This window comes from Asparagus officinalis, chromosome 2 (assembly GCF_001876935.1).
Source record: "Asparagus officinalis chromosome 2, Aspof.V1, whole genome shotgun sequence".
NCBI classification, from domain to species: Eukaryota; Viridiplantae; Streptophyta; class Magnoliopsida; order Asparagales; family Asparagaceae; genus Asparagus; species Asparagus officinalis.
The window spans coordinates 33,764,649-33,778,376 of record NC_033795.1 but is presented as its reverse complement, the minus strand read 5'-3'; the positions used below and the strand labels follow the sequence as shown (position 1 = coordinate 33,778,376).

The following is a 13,728-nucleotide window of genomic DNA, read 5'->3' as shown; positions in this document are numbered from 1 at the left end:
CGATTGCTTTGATGGAAGAGCAGAAGGCGGTGGGGTTCGGTGTTTGGGTCGCTGATGTGGTGGTGTTTTGAAGAGGAGAGGGAGCAGGTGCGGGTGGCCGTGATTGGACGAAGAAAAGGGAATAGGGTTGGCGGCTGTGTATGAGGAGAATAAGAACGGGAGAATTGTAGCTAGGGTTTCACACCCATGGTTTACACCAAGCAATTAGCAACAATTTTCTTCATTACACTCAATAATAATAGTTCTGATTACAATTGTCCTTAAATAGAGTAGAGAAATACAAGATTCCCTAAATCACTCACAATCAAATCTCTAACAATCAATAACTACCAAATCTCACTGAAAATTCGAAATTCAAATCTACTGCTAAAATTCCAAATTCGAAATTGACTACTAAAAACTGAAATAAATAAAAAACAAAAGTCAAATAATAAATATGGAAGCTTGTCCTCGTCAATATTGCTTGAATCTTGTCATATGGACCTTTGAATATACATGACAAACCCCACTATATTTCCTGTATATATTATTTAGAGATCAGGAGAGAAAAATGGCAGAGAATTGGATTGCAAGACATCCGAACGGATGGACATACGGGAGACTTGCATTCCCATAAAATGTCTTATGTGGATGGTTCGACTGAGTAAGGCTGCCAAGTTTAAAATCTTTCTCCCCTTTCAGGATAGCTTACGGAAAATCCTCCCATGCTAGATTGACGGAAATCCTTCAAAGATTTTAAATTAATAGCTTGACACCTCCGCTGTAATTTCTACCAAGTTACAGATCCAGATGCAAAACCTGTGACCATATTTTATGATAGGCCAATTGTATGCATTCCTGTATATGCATGTAAATGAGGTATTATTTCATTAGAAATTAAATAAGTTAGTAAAAAAACGATTATTTTGAGCATAAAATGAAAACACGGGATAAAATATTATTCTTAAATCTTAAGGTGATTTCCCATATTTTGTACAAATTTAAGGATACTTTCTACACATTTATCCTGTTTTAGATTTTAAATGATAAATAATTAATTTCCACTAATACGTACAAGTGCATTGTACTCAAGGAATGTTCCCAAAATTAGCCGGTCGGTCACGGTTCCCGTGTCTGCAAGCAACTCGAGTGCACAAACAAATATTACTATTTTCAGCTTCTCATTAGAAAGTGAAAGCTAGAAAAATGATGATATTTACCTGAAGTACAATGGCACCCACAAATTAGGCACAGTACATGCACTTGGTGTACAAGCATTTAATCACTTGTATCAAGATGGTGATGTTGTGTAGTATATTAGGTACAGTCTGAAGAGCAAGTTGATTAAAAAGATCTATTTTTGTAGCAACTTGCTGAAGTACTGCAATAATATAGTTGCAAGCAGTTGTGGATGATTTTTATGTGGAAAAATCACAATTTTAAAAACCTAATTGGATAACGAGTCCATTTATGTTGATATCCCAAAATCAAATTAACCCACTCCCTCAAACTAGATTCATAAAATATCAATGCCGAAAAGAAATCTAGAATCCCAAATCGCATTTCTCTAGATCCTATGTTTGTGAAAATATTCAAACAGCAAAATCTAATGATCTCCTTCTCCAACTCCTCCTTCTTACGATGTCATTTTTTTTCTCAACTTCTCATTCAGATCCATTAACAATGTAATCTGAAAAGTCTAAACCCTACTTTACTTTTGTTAATTTAGACAATCTTTCTCCTTATCAATTTAACTCTCAATGTTTGGTGCTAGTATTGTGACTTTTTATTTAGACAATCTTTCCTCTTATTTAGACAACTTTTCTCTAAATATCGAGGATTTCTTTTCCTCCAAGTATGACAATGTTTCCCCCTTCGAATTTTTATTTATTCCTAAGTCTTACATTCTAAAAAGTTTAGGATAATAAATATTGAAAGTTTGAATCTTTACATTGATTATTTAAGGTTAATTTTGTTGGATTTGGGTGTAGCCCAAACCTACCTACAGGCAACGAGCAAGCGAGGAGCTCCTTCAGGTGAGCTCGGCGAGATTTGTAGGCGAGCTCTAAGCGGACGTGGTCAGGCGAGGTCGACGCTGATCTGCAGGCGAAGTCGAGGCGGTCTGAAGGCGAGCTCGAGTGGGGCTACTGGCGAGCTCAAGGCTTGCGTCAGGCGAGCTCGAGCGTGGCGTGGACGAGGGCGAGATCCAAAGGCGAGCTCGAGCGCATGCGATCCAGGCGAACGCACGCATGGCTGGCGACAGCCTGTCGCCAACCTATCTTTGGGGTTCCCTTATAAAAGGGAACCCAAGCCCGAGATCTCGTTGCTTCTCCTCCTCCGTCTCGCGTTCTTTCAGTGGCGGCAGAGCTCCTTCTCTCTCCTCTCGTGATTCTTTTCTTTCCAACGCTCAGAGATTCGAGGGAAAAATTAAAGGGAGAAATTTAAAGAGGAGGAATTAAAGATGGTTAATTAAGAGAGGAGAAACTTAACTGTAGCTATAGTGAAGATTTGTATTTATTGAGATATCTCAAGTTTGAGATCTGCTCTTGCATTGTAATTTCTTGTTAATTAATAAGAAATTAATTGTGTGCCTCTCGAGAATGTAGGCAAGTTTGCCGAGCCTCGTAAATCTTGGTGTACTTTTCTCTATACTGCGTTTTTACTGTTTTAGGGGTTTAGCGTAGCCCCAGGCATTTCCCAACAAATTTAATTTTCTAAGATGAGAAAATATTTTTATGTACTGAGACCTGATCTAAAGCAAGTTTTGCTTGATTTATATGTGCAACACATATTACTTTTTCTTTATGTCATTTACATCTTTATATAAGTATAGAAACCCCGTAAAACCCATTGATGCTTATAATTCTTTATTGAGATACATTAATGTGATGGCTCTACTTTGCCCCCCAAAAAAAATTCGTGGCTTCGCCACTGTTAATTAACAAGCCTGAAGGGATGGAATAGCTCCTCTTTTGCATCGAGGAGAACACTTTGTTGGATTCAGACCTTCTCCAACAAAACTTGAAGTTGGTGACACAAATTTCGCAGCATACACAACGAGCGAGGGTGGCTAAAATTGGGAAAGATTAAGAGACGTGGCGACATGATGAAAGAGTTTTGCAAGTCCTGGTCCGTACTTTTGTGATGGAATACTACGTAAATGAAAACGTAACACAAGAAAAAGCTAGTGATGACGCGTTTTAAGAATCGGAGAGACTCGGGACGCAGTCTTGTGTCAACGCTTTTTGATTAGGAATATTTGAAGGGCCTCGCGTGGGAACCGATTGTTATCTCGTCTCCAGGTGCAAAACCCAAAACCTCAACGTGTGGGAACCAAAAATCCCTCGAAAAACCCGTTAAACCCTGACCCATAACTTATCCGAATGACACCCCAGCCTTCACCTTGACACACGCACGCACACACTCTCTCTTCAACCTTGTAGCGACAACATTCCAGCGGCAGAGAAGCAGGCAGGAGGGAATGAACACTACAACACCTGAAATCTACCATAGCGGTCGAAAAACGCTATGGTATTATTTCATAGCGTTTTAATCAACGCTGTGTCAGAACCCGCTATAGTAGGTCTGTGGTTTTACATAGCGTTTCCCCAAACGCTATCAAAAAGTTTCCAACCATAGCGTTTTTATGTAGCTATAAAAGAGTATTCAATAGCGTTTCTATATTGCTATGACAAATATCTTTCATAGCGGTTGAAAACGCTATTAGTTAGTTTCCAACCATAGCGTTTTTATGTAGCTATAAAAGAGTATTCAATAGCGTTTCTATATTGCTATGACAAATATCTTTCATAGCGGTTGAAAACGCTATTAGTTAGTTTTCAACCATAGCGTTTTTATGTAGCTATAGAAGAGTATTCAATAGCGTTTCTATATTGCTATGACAAATATCTTTCATAGCGGTTTAAAAACGCTATTAGTTAGTTTTCATTCATAGCATTTCAACGTTGCTATTGTCTTACATTTGATAGCGTTTGAGTTACTACAATGACGTTTCAGTGAATGTTGTCTTTCTTCTTTTAATAGCATTTCAGTAATTGTTTTCACTTCTTATAGCATTTCAGTTGTGCCTATAAACCTTTGAGGTTGAACTAGAAATAACATCCAATTGTGACAACCATAAAAGCAAATATTTCATTTAAAGATTCAAACTGATACATAACCAAGTTGTAGCATACAAGAAGAGTCAACACAAATGTGCCAAAAAACAAATACTAGTCTTTGGATAGTCCAACATGGAGTACAAGAAATTAACCATAGTACACAGAACAACAGAAACCAAATTTGCTGCATTACATATGACTTGGAAGACTCATCATCTTCAGCAATTGAGTAATTGTACTGCTGCAAAAAACAGAAATTAACAACACCAATAATGAGATCCTAGAGCCATGAACATTATATGGACACAAAACATAAAACAACAACACCATTAATTAAAAATCACAAGCTTATATTAATTTCTTTAATAATTTTGTTTAAATTTGTTATTATTTTTTTTGGGTAAATGAAAGTTCTTTTATTCATCACCAAAATGAAGAATATATGTACATCAAGAATCTCAAATTGAGATATCAAAACAAAAGCTTTCAACTAAAACTCAAGATATGTAGAGCTCTACTACACAACATATCCAAACCATCCAAAAAAAGGAGCAAACTCCCTGTTTTTATACACTGTTGCCTAGAAGAATCAATAACTGCTACTGCACCCATTTCTTGCTTTCAGTATCTATGTCACTATTAATAATTGCAATCATCATATCCACTTTAATCAGTTTAACTAACTGATCAACTGTCCTTGCACTACAACAAAAAAGCTAATCCGCGAGGAACAAGTTTGTCGTTGAAAGTCGTGATTTCCTCGCCGTAGTGTGTTGGCGAGGAAAAAACTTTGGTCACCATTTCCTCGCGGTAGGGTGGTCAAGAAAAGTTTCTGTGAGGAATATTATAATTTCTCGCGAAATCCTTTTTGCGATGAATATATTCTTTTCTCGTTGTTACTCTTTAGCCTCGATATTTTTCCTCACCTAATCTCATACCTTTTTCATCGCTAAACTACAGTTTCCTCGCTAATGATACGTGAATAATATTTAATTTATATATAATAAAAGTTCTAAAAAAACTATTTTCGTCGTTGTAAGTATCTTTCAGCGAGGAAACTGTTCTTCACCAAAGGTAAATCTTTAACGAGGAAATTAATTTTCTTCATTATATGTATCTTTTTCTCGTGGAAACAATTCCTCAGTAAAGGGAATCAAAGACAAGGAAATTTAAATTTGTCGTTGTAGGTTGTACCTCATATTCCTCGCCAAAGAAATTCAATTACGATGAAATTTATATTTGTCGATATAGGTTATATGGTCTATAGCGAGGAAAATTACTTTTGTCGTTATAGGTTGTATCACTATAGCGAGAAAATATGTTTTTGTCGATGTAAGCAATATACTCTATAACGATGAAATATTCTTTTAACGACGTAAGCAATATACTTATAATGAGGAAATTTTATTTCAGCAATAATAATGCTATTACGAGAAAAATGCTCAAAATATAAATAATTATCATCAATTATCACCACAGTACATCAAAACAATTAAAATAAATAAAACAAGCAAGTTTCTACCATAAATAACAATGCTAGTCTAAAACAATAACAAATGCAACACAATCAAAGAAACATTTCTCCAAGTTTAAGTTCACTAAGAATACTAAGCTGATGGATGTTGCCTGGAAAAATTAGCCATAAACTCCTCAAACTTTTTGGCTTGCTCCTCCAATCTTTGGATTACCTCATTTTACGCATTGATCTTTTGTTGTTGAGTTCCTATAAGTTGTTGGGTCTCTTGAAGCTATTCTTACAACTCTTTAGAACGAAAGAACCTTAATGATGGTGGTCTAGGGCCAAAACCACAGCCCTTAATGTAGCCTCATTTGACTTTGAGAACTTTTGCACAAATTTTCTCATCTGTCATTGTTCGAGTTCCATCAGGTTGAGTGGTATCTGCTCGCATCTTTATCATTTGTTCCTATAAGTAAAAAAATATATATCCAGTTCAATCATATGCAACTTCTCAATTACAACCTAATCAATATAATCATCTTTAGAACAGTAATATCAGTTTTACTTATATTCTTAAAATATTATAAAAGCATGCATCATTGACACGTTACTTACCCATTTTTCCTTTGCTCCCAAGTCCCATCCTTTTTTTGTACTTCTATACTCTGTTTCAAAACGATCAATTGCACCTTGCATCTCTCCAGTCTGTGTTGCCTATTGCATTCAAACATGTTTTCATTTTTAGCATATATATATGTACACAATTAAGTTACAAATTTATAAGCAAAACTAAAAAGTGTCTTACAATTTGGTCTTGGTGCGACATAAATGATTTTGACCCAGCTTTGTGGTGATATGTCAACTTTGACCTATTAAGAACATTCTTCTCTGAGCGAATTTAAAATTATTAAGACATATAATTAGAAAGAAGTAAATAAAAAAAGAAAAAATGTAATGCGTGGAGAAAAATAAAAAAAAAGATATTGTACCTTAAACTTTTCACTAGAAAAATGAGTGCAAAGAAACTCTCATTCTTCCCGAGTCTTGACAGCTTCATGTTTGTTTATAATTGCCTCCTCAATTGTTAAAAACTGCTCAAAATGTTTCTTTAACTTATAGCAAAAATTACAATATACGGTCTGACATGTTGTAATTACATATCTTTGGACCCAAGGGAGCGACATGTCAAATTCAAACTTATTATGCACAGGCATAATTTCATGTCAAACTAAATATAACAAATCAAAGCAATTAATATAATGCCTTTAGCAAAACAAATCATCACTAACCTGCATTCTTTTTGATCAAGTTCTCTACATATGCTTTTTCAATCTTCTTCCATTTTTCCACATGCTTTTCAACTTCTGAGGAGCACTGCATCTTAGTGGAGGACGGTGGCCCTGGCATGGCTGCATGATAAGAGCAATAAGTTCGGGAGAAATAGAAAACTAAAAAAATAAAAGCCTAATAAAAGGAATTCGGTGGAAGACATAAATAATGGTCAAACTGGTCTACTATATTATATAGAGGACATTCAAATGTTAAAAGTTAGAGCAACCTCTACATGGAATTTCAACGATGAGTACATCCTCCAGTGAATAAAACCCCAATGCAGCTTCATAACAAGGCCGAATCACGTCCAGTTTCGAACTTTCAAACAATATGTCCTACATAGTTCATTACATGCAATCAAAGGTTAGTCACATAAGAAGTTAATTATTACCAATGCTATGTAAAGTAGATAATTACAGTACAAGTATATGCGTGTTACTGTAATTTCCACAAACAATTGATTAGATGATAGAGCGACCTTCATTTTGTCAATGTTGGCGACAAGGAAATCTTTTGTGCTGACTTTGATCTTAACTATAGGGAGGCTAGAGAATGGAATTGAGTTCATGAACTGATCAAAACACGTCACAGAAAGGTATGAAACTTGGGATCCTACCCTGTTGGTACGTATTATTAATTAAAGAGGTTACGTGAAAAAAGTGAACATGATATTCAATAAATGGAAGTCTAGCCACACAAATCTAAAATTAATGTAATAGATCAAATGCTGACAGATAGTAAGACATGTTAAGTCATGAACCCTGTAGAAGACCAGAAATCAAGTCCTTCATATCTACTGTAATATTATGAAGGAAAAATGCCTACAACTTTGACTACTTCATGAAAAGGCAAGTTTGAGCTTGTAGTTTGCACATGGTGCACAATAAGAATCTTCCAAGAGGTGAAATATTGTTGATACCTAAAATGTTCAACACTTCCTTCTAGAAAAGATGGAACACACTGTTGGGTACTTATGGGAAGAAACTAGCATAATTGCCTCCATTCTTGTAAATTCTAACTTAGATCTATGTGCACGTGCACATTCTGTGACTGTCCATGTGTGAGTAATGGCATTCATGCTTCCAAATGCTTAAGGTCAGTACCATCAATGTAAAACCTATATATATTATGAATTTAAAATGAATGGTCTCCTACTCCATGGTATTTAATTTACCGAGTTAACAATCAGACATGGTCATTGGTTACAAATCAAGAAGCATCTTGGAGTGCATTGAGAATAAAAAGAGTTGCATGTATGAACCTCCTTGATGATTGAAACAGATTTATCCCTTTCGTCCGACAATTTGAGAAGATGAGACTGAAGTTCCCTCTAGTAGTCTTTGGCAAAAACATCAAAAAATAATTTTCCATTTGTGGGACGCAAATTGAAGTAAATAAGCTTCATAGACATACTTTCTAATAATACAAGGGATTCAAAATGCTCTACATTTCTCTATTTGTTAAGAACTAAAACTATACTAGCTAAAACTTAATTTCCTCAAGTTTGCAAAGAACTAACATCTTTAAGTAGTCTTTACATCATATGAAGCAGGTGTACATACATTTTGTGTCCTAAAAACACATAAATGCAATTAACATTATATGCTTTAGAATGGAATTACTCAAAAGTCCAATCAACAACATTCAGAAACCATGGTTCAATGTGAATTATATATGGTAGTGTACCTGGTTGATAAATTTGTTTCCAATCTTCTTCTAATAGAAAATAGTGCATAAACAAATTAGCAATAAGTGGCATCTGCAAACGAAATTTGTTTGCAATCATTGTGAATTTTTGGATGTTAGTTTAATTGATAAAATGTAGTAATAGATTAAACAAAGAACACATAGGATATGGATCATTGGGACTACATTTATCCTAAAAAAAGGACTTTTTTATAAATCGTAAAGAAGTAACAGAGGACTATAAATTACTACATGCAAAGCTGGAAAAACAAAAATCCCAAGACAATCACCTGCTCAAATCTGTCTCTTCTTCTTTTAGCCACTTTTGAGGTTTGTTCCTCCTCTCTGCGAAATGCTTGAACAGCAGAACGTAGAGCTGTAGAAATCTGAAGAAACAGAGAATTCACGAGTTTAAAATTACTATAGCAAGAATAACAAGACAAATTCTCATAATCATATAAGTAATATGAATGTGAAAGAAAAAGAAATACATCAATGGGCATGGGTTGCCAGCAGAGTCAAAGAAAAGGTAAACATAATTCAGAGCATGTCAATAATCCTTAAGAGTGCTCTACATCAAACAAATAACTTGGATAATCAAAATTGTTTGGTTACATCCTCATGAACACTCAAAAAATATCCCTGGCAAATACATACCGACATAAATCATAAGCTAGGAAAGTGAGAAGCAAACAGAGATAGACGAAAAGTCATAAATAACATTTTGAACAAGAAAAAAGATGGTCAAGATACTGCAATGCAGAAATCATATAGGTCACACATATTAGTAGTTAATATTTAGCAATATACAACCGTAGATAGGTAACTAAATAGCACTCTTCATCTTGCTCTTTTTCCCCTTTATTTAGAAGCATCATTTTTGGCTACGCTTCCGTATCAGCAAAGTTTATTATATGTAAATTCAATATCAGATAACATCATGAAAGTAGAAGTAATTGTACCTAAATTTGGTCGCACACAGTCATCTTCTGAAATAGGCCTTGAACATTTACAGCAAGCTTTCTGCATGTTTAAACACAAAAGATGACGTTCTCAATAAAATTACAACATGCAGTGCCTCAGCAATGCAAGTATAGGCTTTTCAAATCTTCAAACAAGAGGTACTGTAAGCTGTATATTGAGAAAATTTTTGAGATATTAATAACGAAATGGTTATTAGTGATAAAAATCGCATCGAGATTCTTGTCGAATAGTTCGCTGGGGAGCGTGCCCTCGAACTCATTGTATCTCAGATCCAGGTACCTCAACGATGGCAGGCGGAGAACTACCCTCGGAAATTTCCCGGCGAATCGATTGTTGCTGATGTCGAGCTCGAAGAGGAGCTTCGAACTTGAGGGGAATCTTGCCGCAGAATCGATTTGAGTTGATATGAAACAGCGTGAGATCGGAGAGGAAGCCGATCTCCTCGGAGAGATAACCGGCGATGTCATCGTGGTTGAGGTTGATTCCGGTGATGATGGTGACGTTAGGGTTTGACGACGACGGATCGAAGACGCTAGCTTGCCCCGGGAGAAGATGTCGTAGGCACGCTCGCCCCGGGATAGATGAATATATTGTCTCATATCATAAAAGCCAATGTATAAAATAGATTTATGAAATCAAAAGAAGAGAATTACGAGAATCATGTAAAAAGTTTTCAAATGAAAACAAATCAACCAATTGAAATCATAAATCAAAGTTTAAATCATAAAACCAAATCATCATTGATTTTCAAAAATCAAGAGAGGCAACTCTATCTAGCTCTTGAGCTAGTATTAACCCATATGAACATTTTAGCATCCGGTAAACATGATTTGGGAATAAACACCCAATAAATCCGGAGAGTTATATAAGTACAAACCTCTCATCAAAACAAAACAAATAATCATGAAAACAAAAGATTTTATCAATTATAAATTGTTTTCATATAAGAAGATTTCAAAGCATAATTTTCAAAAATAAGACAAAGAATGATAAAAACATTAAAATTCTTAGTTTGAATATCAAATTTGTTTTGGTACCCAAGAACTCTTGGTACCAAAAGATTTAGGGACATGACCCCTATCATTTAAGCTCAAAGCCCTAGGGTTATGAACCCATTTGGGCACATGTAGTGCACTAACACGGTCAAAGCAATAATCGCTCAAATGACCATTCCGATTGCAATTTGTGCAATGAAAGAGATCCATTTGTTTTTGTGGACCATTAGTTCGTGCACGTGAATCATTTGCAAATAAATATTTTCTTTGAAAATTATTTTGCAAATGCGAAACTTTATCAAAACAAAACTTTCCTAAGTGGCCATATCTACCACAAACATCACATTTAAACTTTTGTGGTCTTTTAAAATCATTTGGCAAAAGTGAAGTCTTTTTCAAATCATAGCAAAATTTTGCCAAATGGCCAAAACGACCACAATGATCACACTTGAACACACTAGCATGCTTATGATGATTATGATGAATAATGGGTGCATGTGTGTGTACATGTGATGAAGAAGCTACATGAGATGCACAAGGAGCATTAGAATTCTTAAGTTTGTGTGCATCATAACAAAACTTAGCTAAATGACCTTGACGGCCGCAAATAGAACATTTATAAGTTTTGCTATACATGTGTGCATAATGATTGAATGATTTTGACTTAGCACACATATCCATAAGCTTCTTATGATTATTAATGCATGTTCTCAAAGTTGAATCTAAAGATGAAATACTATTTTTCATAAGATTCAAATCTTCATTTTTAGGCACATATGCATTTTTAGAAGTAGAACATAAATAGTCATTTATAAAAGAAGATGTATTATTTTGTATGTTCTTTACTTCTAACATGACATTATCTCTTTCATGAGTTAAACTAGCAACGTTTGAAGTTAAAGAAACATGATCCAATTTTAATTTTTCATTGTTTTCTTTAAGAATCACATTTTCATTAGAAATAGTTTCAAACTTAGATGCTAACAACTCATGATCGGATTTCAAAATTTCATGCTTGCTTTGTAAATTAATGAAATCATTTTGCAATTTGTTAAAGGCATGTAATAATTTTTCACTAGCACAAGCAAGTTCATCATTAGGTAAATCATTTATGGTTTCGAACTCGCAAACCTCACTAGGGCTATCGCCTAGTGGCCGTGTGCATGATGAAGCTCCAATATTACTTGAGGAAGAATCCGCCGGAATCCTTTGGATCTCCTCCAAGTTACCATGATGTGCTTCTATGAATGTCCACAATTTGTAAGCACTATCAAAGGAAACAAGCTTGTTAGAAATAGAGGAATCAAGTGCATTATGCATATATTCTAACACAATCTTGTTCATGGTAAACAATCTTTTGTCATTTTTACTCCACTTGGATTTTTCCATAGTGGGTACAATATAAGCATTATCAATAATTCCCCATAGATCAATATTTTTAGATTGCATAAATAGTTTAAATCTAAAACACCATTGAGCATAGGGGAAAGCATTGAATTTAGGAGCAACACTAGAATCATAGCCTAAATAAGATGCATCATTCATATCCATAATTTATAAAAATCTGCAAGCAAGATACAAATGTAAACAAAACAAGATTAGCACTAAAAGATAACTTGGATCTTTAACTCAAGGCGGTTAGACCTTAAATCAAAGAGCACCAAGCTCTGATACCAATTGTTAGACCCTAGAGGGGGGGTGATTAGGGTCTTATGCTAATCTAATCCGATTAAATGCCAATTAAAATTAATTAACAAGTTGTATTCTTGCAAGATAGATATACAAGAGTTATAAGCAAAAATAAGCAATATACACAAAGAGATATATCCTATATGATGAAATATATATGCAAGGATATATAAACTAACACAAGGGGTAAACAATATGAACTAGATAGTGGATCATATAAATAATGAGACAATGGCGAAATGAGCAATGAGCATAAATAAGAATAAACGCCAAAGCACATTCAAACACACAATATGATCACGGAGTTCGGACCTTCCGTCCTACGTCTCCGCTCCCCACTCCCGGGGAGAAATCCACTAACACAATCCGGTTTGGAAGCCGGAACTTCTTCTACACACTCGGTTTTCTAGCTAACCGAAAACTCTACAACTCACACTCTTGCAATCACACTCTACACCCACTAAGTGTTGGACCTAGCCGTGTCTCCCTCAAGTGCTCGGTTACAACCTCTCCCTAGGCACGTCAACCGACGCCACTCCTCTTGGGACGATCCCCGACTCTCACCACACACTCCTCACTCGGTGTACAAGAGTATTACAAAGTGATTTAACAATTAAGCACAATATAGCAAATGATTGTTCTCTCTAACAAGGTGAGAACTCAATTAGGCTCAACTCAATGTCACACTATCCCACAACCCAATTATATAATGTATGCAAATACAATAAGCTCAATGGTTGTGTGTGCAAACAAAGAGTAAATCAAATCAAACTAAACTCAATATAAAACTAGCTTTAATAGAAATGATAATCAACAAATAATTATAAATAAAAGCTAGACTTGAGTTTAGGAAAACTTCTCTAGATCAAGATGGAGAGATGGAGATATGAAGCCCAAACAAGAAGATGATCTCCTCCACTTGTGAAAATAATCTTCAAACCAAACAAACACTAAAACTCACTTAAACCCTTGTTTAAAACTCTTTAAACTTGTTTAAAACATTTCTTGAGTTACCTTAGAGGTATGAGGGCATGGGGTATATATAGGCTCATGAAACAACCCCAAAAACCAATAAAAACACCCCCAAAACATTAAAATAAACAAAAAAACAGAACTAGCTGTTACTGTAGCAACGGTCGGATGCTACAGTACTTCGGTCGACCGGTACGGTCGACCGGATTACTGTAGCAGTGCGCAGCTGTTTTGTAAAATCAATTTAAAATAGTAAATGAACTCCAAAAATTATGAAATTTTGTGAGAATGTTCTAGACATGTAGAATAACATGTCAGACAAAGAATTTCTGAAAAATCTTTTCCCAGTTGAGAGAAATAAATATTTGAACACAAATTTACAGTTTCTGAAAAACTGTTAACATATACGATTTTGTAAAATCAATTAGGCACAGTAAATCAACTCCAAAAATAGTAAAATTTTGAGGGAAGTTTCTAAACATGTAGGTAAATATGTCAGAGAAAGAATTTT

The 13,728-nt window shown here is 35.0% G+C and overlaps 2 long non-coding RNA genes across 2 annotated transcripts; both read right to left on the bottom strand.

Annotated features, from left to right (window-relative positions):
* Positions 5,927 to 6,620, bottom strand: LOC109829480. The gene is made up of 3 exons (XR_002244029.1): positions 6,549 to 6,620; positions 6,175 to 6,273; positions 5,927 to 6,025 (listed from the first exon to the last, which is right to left on the bottom strand). It is a non-coding gene; the product is annotated as an uncharacterized LOC109829480 (long non-coding RNA).
* On the bottom strand, positions 8,733 to 9,601 carry LOC109829747. Its single transcript, XR_002244126.1, has 3 exons — positions 9,540 to 9,601; positions 8,868 to 8,953; positions 8,733 to 8,770 (listed from the first exon to the last, which is right to left on the bottom strand). It is a non-coding gene; the product is annotated as an uncharacterized LOC109829747 (long non-coding RNA).